The sequence below is a fragment of the Triticum aestivum genome, chromosome 3D (genome assembly GCF_018294505.1).
Source record: "Triticum aestivum cultivar Chinese Spring chromosome 3D, IWGSC CS RefSeq v2.1, whole genome shotgun sequence".
In the NCBI taxonomy this organism is placed as follows: domain Eukaryota; kingdom Viridiplantae; phylum Streptophyta; class Magnoliopsida; order Poales; family Poaceae; genus Triticum; species Triticum aestivum.
In genome coordinates, this window is record NC_057802.1 from 337638413 (window position 1) to 337647751 (window position 9339).

Sequence of the window (9339 nt, forward strand, 5' to 3'; positions counted from 1 at the left end):
AACGTCACAACGTAACTGGGTGATTATAAAGGTGCTCTACAGGTGTCTCCAAAGGTACTTGTTGGGTTGGCATATTTTCAGATTAGGATTTGTCACTCCGATTGTCGGAAAGGTATCTCTGGGCCCACTCGGTAATGCACATCACTATAAGCCTTGCAAGCATTGTGACTAATGAGTTAGTTGTGGGATGATGTATTACGGAACGAGTAAAGAGACTTGCCGGTAACGAGATTGAACTAGGTATCGAGATACCGACGATCGAATCTCGGGCAAGTAACATACCGATGACAAAGGGAACAACGTATGTTGTTATGCGGTCTGACCGATAAAGATCTTCATAGAATATGTGGGAGCCAATATGGGCATCCAGGTCCCGCTATTGGTTATTGACCGGAGAGGTGTCTCGGTCATGTCTACATAGTTCTCGAACCCAAAGGGTCCGCACGCTTAAAGTTACGATGACAGTTATATTATGAGTTTATGTGATTTGATGTACCGAAGGTTGTTCGGAGTCCCGGATGTGATCACGGACATGACGAGGAGTCTCGAAATGGTCGAGACATAAAGATTGATATATTGGACGACTATATTCAGACACCGGAAGTGTCCCGGAGAAGTTTCGGATTAAACCGGAGTGCCGGAGGGTTACCGGAACCCCCGGGGAAGTATTGGGCCTTGGTGGGCCTTGAGGGGAGAGAGAGGGCAGCAGCTAGGAGGTGGCGCGCCCCCTCCCAAGGGGAGTCCTAGTTGGACTAGGAGAGGGGGGCGCAGCCCCCTTTCCCTCTCCCTCTCCCTCTCTTTCCTTCCCCCCCTTCTTTCCTAGTAGGACTAGGAAAGGGGAGTCCTACTCCTACTAGGAGGAGGACTCCCCCTCTCTCCTTGGCGCGCCTAGGGCAGCCGGCCTCCCCCTTGCTCCTTTATATACGGGGGTAGGGGGCACCTAAGAACACACTTGATATACGATATTTTAGCCGTGTGCGGTGCCCCCCTCCACCAGATTACACCTCGATAATACCGTCGCGGAGCTTAGGCGAAGCCCTGCGTCGGTGGAACATCATCATCGTCACCACGCCTTCGTGCTGACGAAACTCTCCCTCAACACTCGGCTGGATCGGAGTTCGAGGGACGTCATCGAGCTGAACGTGTGTAGAACTTGGAGGTGCCGTACGTTCGGTACTTGATCGGTCGGATCGTGAAGACGTACGACTACATCAACCGCGTTGTGATAACGCTTCCGCTGTCGGTCTACGAGGGTACGTGGACAACACTCTCCCCTCTCGTTGCTATGCATCACCATGATCTTGCGTGTGCGTAGGAATTTTTTTGAAATTACTATGTTCCCCAACATAAACGCTGCAGCAAAACAAGTCCAGAACTGAAACCACTTCAGAAGAGCTCAAGAAACAATATCCTGGTTACCCATAATGCTGGCAAGATGCTTAGCAAGCTTATTAACTTTCTCTTGTTTGGCACTTAAATCCTCCAGCACTTGCTGTTGCACCAGAAAGTATGCATCCAAATTCTGTAGGGACTTCCTCAATCCTTCGGCTTCCTGTCGCATAACATCTGATCGATGTCTTTCAACTTGAAGTTGAGACTCAAGAAGCCGAACTAATTCAGGCAGCGAGTTCGAAGAGCTGGTGCCAGTAGTAGTAGCCAGTAACTCGAACACTACATTAAGACAGGACTTTGGGGTTGTCTCAGTGTCTTCAATATAGTTTTTATCAGCTTTCTTGGAGACCAACAGGGATGTCTCACTATCTTGAACCTTATCTGCATTACTTCCTTTACCATTGCATAACGGGGTACTCTTCTCCAATATTTTATCCGCGTTCTAAAAGAGAAACAAACAAACAAACACATCACAGGTTTACAATGTAGTATATGAAACTCATTTTGGTAAACCAGTTCAGTAGTAAGGTGGACATGATAACAACATGAAACAAACATACATCTATGTAGTATGGTCACTGTATGGTCTTATCATTCTAGTTTATGTTGCCAAATCAAGATAGATACAGTTCGAATCCTATCTATTTAAGACAAAGCATCATAGACAGAATATAAGTGTGGGAAACTACACAACAATAACAACACTTGTAATTTTCATGGCATGAGAACATAACTGTTTATTCAATTGAAACTGAAATCAACATAGAGCAAGTTACAACAGCAAACACGTTAAAGAAAACAGGTTTAAAACATACATGTTGCGTCATTGGTGTCGGGGGTTGAGTGCGACATATGCCAATGGATGGCTTATCATGGTGGGAGCGAGTAGAACTTCGACGGTGCCTGGAAGCGGGATAAGGCGTAGACACGAACGCTGGCGCACTTTACCCATGTTCGGGGCTCTCCTAGGAGATAACACCCCTAGTCCTGCTCTGCGGGGTCCCCGCATGATCACTAAGGCACAAGTGAATACAATGATGCTCCTCGAGCTATATGTTAGAGGTAGGAGAAGGCAAGGCTAGCTCTCTCCTTTCTCTATGGGTTGGTCTAGTTCTAACAGGTTGGGAACCCTTTGCATGGGTGCCCTGGGGGGTTTATATAGGCCTAACCCCCAGGGGTACAATAGTAATCCGGCCGGGTGTGGGACCCGGCTGTCAGTCTCTCTGGTGGCCGGCTTCTCCGCCGGCTGCTGGGGCCCGCCGACTGGTCTGGTACGGAGCCGACAGGCCGTCTCTGCCGCTTGCGGGTCTTGTCGGCTGCTGATCACTGTAGCCGTGATGCTAATGACGCAGGCTCGATCATGGGAGCGTGGCTACAGCCCCGCCGCCTGGCGGGCGATCACTGTAGCCACCCTGTGTCTCATCTGGTTAATGGCGCATGGGATCCGAGGAACGGACGGGCCGACTGTTGGGGACCGACTTCTCTCGGATCCGACTGGTGGGGCTTTGGCCGTCTTCCGGGCTCTCGCTGATCGGTGGGGCCCGTTGTCCTTAGGCCGTACCCACAGGCCGTCGTGGGAGCAGGACTCCGCCTGCATGGGGTGACGCCAGGGGCGGAGTGGCAACAGTACCGCGCCAGGCGGAGATCTCCACAGGTACGGTGCACTGTGGCCACGCCCGTCCCTGGATCGGGGGGGGGGGGCATGGGCTACGCTATAGCCACTCCCTGTCTTGTCTTTCTTGATGAGGGCGCAGGCTTCGTTGGCGCCACGGGCCGACTGCTAGGGGCCGGCTTCTCTAGAAGCCGCCCACTAGGAGTCGGCTTGCCTTGATGCCGGCTTCTGGGACTCGGCCGCCTTCGGGCAGCCGGCTATTCCCCCAGCCGGCCACCAGAAGGCGGCACCTCGTCTTGAGGCCTTGAGGGGTGCAGCCAGCCCCGATGTCTTGAAAGGCTCTGGGTCTCGGGCTAGCCTACCTGTGGCCCATTACTCTGACAGTAGTCCCCGAAGCTGGTGAGGTGCCACAGCCGAGCAGCCGAGGAAACTCAGCAGTTTCTTTCTCCGAGAGCCGAGGTGGAGTTTCGTCCGGCTTCTGCCGAGCCGACTGGCCGGAGTCGGCCTCGTCCATCCTGACCTATCCAAACTTCGAATGCGGCGGCGGGAACCAAGTGGCGTGCTTGCTAAGCCTCCAGGCTGCCGCTTGTTGTGGGTATGTCACGTGGCGTCGAGTGGCCGGAACAGTCTGCCAGCCCACGCTCGCGATGGGATGTGCCTGCTGGCGGGGCCCGCCACTACCAAGCCTCGGCAGGCGAGCGGATCCGCTGAGGCCGAGGCGGGCGGTTGGGCTTTCCCACGAAGTTACTACGCGCAGTAACTCGTGCGATAAACATGGGAGCGTGGGGTCATGGGCGCAGTAAATCCCACGATCGCCCCCTCGGCTTCGGAGCCCGTAGGCCTATAAGTAGGGGGAGGAGGGGGAGCGTCGGAGCACGCGCGTCCCTCCTCCCCATTCTTCCCTCCTTCTTCCTCTCGCCGTAGCGCCTCCAGGCCATGCTGAGTGCTGCTGCGGTTCGTCTCCGATGAGCTCATCTTCCAACCCCACGCCCCCCATGGCGCGCTCCGGAGCATGGGACGGCTCCGAGGTTCATGATGACCACATCGACTTCCTTCGCCAAACGCGGCGACTGCCCAGCAAGGACCACGTGAGGGTCCGCCTCGCGCCGAAGAGGGAAATTTCGCCGGCGCCGGAGGAGGGCGAGCGGGTCGTCTTCCGCTCGCACTGGCTGCACGGCCTCGGCCTGCCGGCGAGAAGCTTCTTCCGACCCTTCCTTGAGTTCTACGGTCTTCAGCCGCACCACCTCACCCCGAACACGGTGGTGTTGCTGTCCGCCTTCGTCACCTTGTGCGAAGGCTTCCTCGGCGTCCTCCCCACCATCGAGCTCTGGGGGGAGTTCTTCTACATCAAGCTCGGCACCCTCGTCGTGGGCGTGCCGGCTAAATGCGGCGCGTTTATCACGGTGCGGAGGCCGGCGGCCGAAAATCCGTTTCCTCCCATCCCGCTGATCAAGTCGGTGAAGATGTGGCAGCGGTCGTACTTCTACGTCAAGAGCGTCTTCCCGGAGGGCGACTGGGTCAACTTGCTGGCTTACGAAGCCGGCCCGCCAGCTGGGAGGCGGCCCAACTGGTTGTACAGGGCGAAGACGTTGTCGCCTGCTGGAGCCGCTGCCATCGCGCGGCTCCAAGTGCTAACATAGTCGGAGGGCCTGACTGGGCCCGACTTGCTGTCCGCCTTCGTGGCGCACCGAGTGCTCCCGCTCTAGAGCCGCCCTCACATGATCTGCCAGATGAGCGGGCATCGGGACCCAAGCCGGCTGTGCACCAAGGAGATGCCTCACGCAGAGGTAGCTCATATGGTGACCTACCTTGCAAACTGCGAGCTCACGGAGGAGTGGCGGTTTGGCAAGGAGCCGTACTCACGCGCCGACCCCCCCCCCCCGCCTATGGTAGGTTGTCTTTCTTTTTTTTGTCCCTTTTTTGCCGAGTCCGGCCTGTCTGACCTGACCAATTGGCTTTGAACAGAGCCCCCTCCTCCAGCCGGCAGCCGGAGCCCAATTCCTCCCCGACCGAGCGGAGAGCGATGTCGACGACCCCGACTTGGGGGCGGCGGCCTTGGAGGACGACGCCGAGGGAGGAGGCGGCGAAGTAGGCGGCCTGAGGCTCGGGGCCAGCCTTGAGGACTGGCCCGACGATGATGCGGGGCCCCGCGCCACCAGCCAGGACCCGGCCAGCCGAGCGCGAGCTCGTCTGCCGCGACGGATGCCCAAGGTGGCGCGAAGAAACGCAGGGCCGCGCCGAGCTTGTTCGGCAGCCGGCCGAAGAAGCCCAAGGGCTCGGCCGCGGCGACCAAGCGGGATGAGGCGGCCGCAAAGGCCATCCGCTTCCGCAAGGAGGTGAAGAAGCCGCAGCTGGTTTCCGCGTAAGTACCGCCTTTATTTCGTACTTTCTCCTTCCTTGCCGAACTTGTCTGAGTTTTTTGTTTTGTTTCCCTTGATCTAGGGCTCCGCTTTCACTTGAGAAGTCGGCCGCCGCCTCCATCGTGGGGTCAGCGGAGACTTCCGCAACCACTCGGCGGATCGATCCGGCCGCCGACCTCCGGGAGGCGACGGAGCAGAACGCGCGAGAAGTGCGCGAGGAGCGGGAAGCCGCCCGCCAGGAGAAGGCGGAGGCCGCCGCCCTGAAGAAACTAGTGGAGGCCGAAACCGCCGACGCGGCGAAGAAGCAGGCCGAGGAGGCCGCGCACGGCCAGTCGGCGATATTCATCACTCCCCTGAACTCCGCGCTGCCACCTCCGGAGTTCGTGGCGCAGACTGGGGAGGCCGGCGACGAGCACCCGGTCATGGAGAGGGACGGCGGCGACGTTGTCATGCCGGACGTGATTGTGCCTCCACCGCCGCCGTCCGGGAGCGCGCAAGGCGAGCAGCCGGCGGACCTGCCGGTGCCGCCAGCTGAAAACGAGGTTGTGACAGGCCTGACTCTTAGGTCGGTACACCGACGCGCCGCCGACTTGCGAAGGCGGCTTCGGCGCCATGCCCGCTGGATGTCGGCGCCGCGTGCTCCTCGATCCCGGACACCGAGGCGACCAGCGCCGCACCCACTGAGTGGGTGCGGGGAGGCGGGACGGGCCCTCTAAACAAGGCGATCCTGGATGTTCAAGCCAAACTCCGCGCCGAGCCCGATGCCATCAAGCACTGCAACAAGACGTTCCTGGCATCGCGAGAGGCCATCCGGGTACGCTTCTTACTTCTTCGTTTCTAACTTTGGTGTTGCTTCGTGGGGGCGCGTCAGCGCACCCACTTGGTGTAGTCCCCGAGTTCCGGGCCGGCTGCTGAGCAGGCATCTCGGAACTTTAATTAGCAGGCTCTGAGGGCTGATATCCTTGCTGTAGGATTATCATAACCTTCGTGCTGCCGCCTTCAACTCCAAGGTCCAGGAGCTGGATCAACGCGCTGCGGACTTGTCGTAGAGCCAAAGTAAGTCTTCTTCTTTCTCTACGGGGGCGCGCTGGCGCACCCGCAGGCTGTAGTCCCCGAGATCTGGGCCGATTGCTGAGCAGTCGGGCCGGATCTCCCCGGCAACTGTTCTTCTTTCTGTTGATTTTGATGACTCCTTTCTCCGCGGGGGCGCGCTAGCGCACCCGCGGGCTGTAGTCCCCGAGATTCGGGCCGACTGCTGAGCAGTCGTGCCGGATCTCCCTGGCGACTCTGCCTCTTCTCTGCTGGCTACTGACGCCTTTCCCTTCTTCTTTTCTTCTGTAGAGGCCAACGCCACCTTGCAACAGCAGCTGGGCGAAGCCAACACCGCGTTGCATGCTAAGGAGGAGGAATGCGGCAAGCTAGCTGAAGAGCGTGGCCAGCTGGTCGCGCAACTGGCAGAGGAAGCGGAGCTCCTCAACAAGGCCCAGAAGGAGGCAGAAGACAAGGAGACCGGCCTCCTTGCTGAGTTCGCGACCGAACGCTCCGCCTGGACCGACAGGGAGGTGATGCTGACTTCCGGCTTTCACGAGATTGAAGACATAGTCGATGGTGAGCTTCCCTCTTTTTCCTTCTTTGAGCTGCCGTCTACTGGTCGAGCCGGCCTCTTGTCTCTAACTTTGGTTTTTTGCTTTCTGTCTTGGCAGACTTCTTCCCTGGTCACTCCAACGCCGCCAATCAAGCCATTGACGCCGATCGCGAAAGATGGAAGGCGGAAGGCACGAAGATCGCCGCTGACGTGCCCCGAACCCTTAGCGAGCAGATCCCGAGCATCGAGGCCCGTCTTCGGCCGGCTCACCGGATGTTGTGCCGTCTTCAGCGTGTCGGCGCCCAGGTGATCGCCGCCCTGTGGCCGGACATGCCGGCACCGCGCACTGCCATTCGGACTGCCGACTGGCTAGAGGTGGCCGTCGGTCGTCTTGAAGCCTGGAAGGGCTCCTCGGCCCGGGCTGGAGCGCGCCGGGCCTTGGAATTCGTCAAGGCGTGGTATCCTGGGCTGAGTCTAGCCTAGTTAGCCACGTTTCGGCTGGAGGCTCAGGAGGAGTTGGTGGTCGTGGAAGATGATCTTGTCAAGCGTGCGGCGGCAATCACCGAGTACACCGACACCGGTGTCTTCGTCCCGGAGCGAGTCGAAAACGGTGCCGAGGCGCCACCAGAATGGTTCGGGCTGAACCCGGAGGACGGCGAGGACTCGACCGAGGTGATCGGCTCCAGCGGCGAGGAAGAAGGCGAGGAGGAGGAGGGCGAAGAGGAGGCGCCAGAGGTCGGAGCGGACGGCCAGCCTCAACTCGACCGCGCCTCCAGCAACGAGCCGCGCCCAAGCGAGCTGGCTACCACTGGAGGCAACCAAGCGGAGACTGACCAGCCGGCCGCTCCAGCAACCGGCACCACCGACTCCTCCGATCCACCGAATCCGTCTGCCGCGCCCTAGGCCGCTAGTTTATCTTTTGCTTTACCTGCTTATCAGTCTCGAAGAACTTGTTAATTTTGCACAATTCCACCCGCGGGGTGTATCTTAAACTTCCGTTGAATTTTGGCCAAGGGCCCTTTGCTATGTAAAATATTTTTCCGGGTTCAATCTTTTCTTGCTTGCTGCTCTTTGACTTTTTCCTTTGCCGCCTTCCCTTGGTTGCCGTCTTGCTAGCTGAACAGCCGCTCTGCGGACTGTGGCTGGATCAAGTATTTAGCTACTTCCGGGGAGGCAAGTACTTAGCCGTTTTTAGAACATTTTAGCAAGTTAAGTAGAAGCCGGCCGGCCGGCTACTCAGCAGCCGGTCCCAGAGGCTGGAAGCCGGCCTGAACTATGCACATGCTTTGGGTCCTTAGCCATTTTTCTCGTGGGCACTCTTTCTGCCTCTCTCCTACCCACCAGACAGTCGCTCTGCGAGCTGCGGCTTCTGGCAGGAGAGGGCTTAAGTGCGAGCACATTACTTGTCCGGCTGCAGGAAGCATTTCATAGTACAAGGCGGCGAGTCCCCGGGCCGACTAGTCGGACCCGGTGCCAAGTGGCACGAAGGGAATAACGCGTTCGCAGGCATAATTTTTATCATATAGATAAAAAGGGCAGTCCCCGAGCTCTTCTCGGGGGACCCGGAGTCTTCGTACTTTAATACAAAAGGTAGCATGGCACATACTACACTAACTGTAAAATCTTTGGAAGAGATTTGCATTCCATGGCCGCTCCGTCTCCTTGCCAGAGTCATCCCTCTTGCGCGCTCGAGGCTTCTGGGCGTCGATCAGGTAGTAGGAGTCGTTGGCCAACACTTTGCTGATGATGAAGGGGCCTTCCCAAGGCGCTGAGAGCTTGTGCTGGCCGGGTGTTCGCTGGATCAGCCGGAGCACAAGGTCTCCCTCTTGGAAAGATCTCGGCTTGACCTTCTGGTTGTAGTATCAGCGCAGGCTCTGCTGGTAGATGCTGGATCGGCTGAGTGCCAACAGCCGGCCCTCTTCCAGCAGATCGACGCCGCCTAGTCGCGTTTCTACTGCTTCCTCTTTGGTGTACATGGTGACTCGAGGAGAGTCAAATTCTATGTTCGTCGGGATGACGGCTTCGGCACCGTAGACGAGGAAGAAAGGCGTGAAGACGGTTGACTTGTTCGGAGTTGTGCGCAGGCTCCAGAGGACGGCAGGCAACTCGTCGAGCCAGCAGCCTGCCGAACGCTCCAGAGGTTTGACTAGTCGTGGCTTGATGCCGGACAAAATGAGGCCGTTTGCTCGCTCCATCTGGCCGTTTGACTGCGGATCAGGAACGGACGCTAAGTCCAGTCAGATGCCCTGTGTCGCGCAGAAATGGGCCAAGGCGCCTTTGGCAAAGTTCGTGCCATTGTCGGTGATGATGCTGTGTGGTATGCCATAATGGATGGTGATGTCGGAGATCAAAGTCACAGCAGTCGAACCGTTCAGCTTCTTGATTGGTTT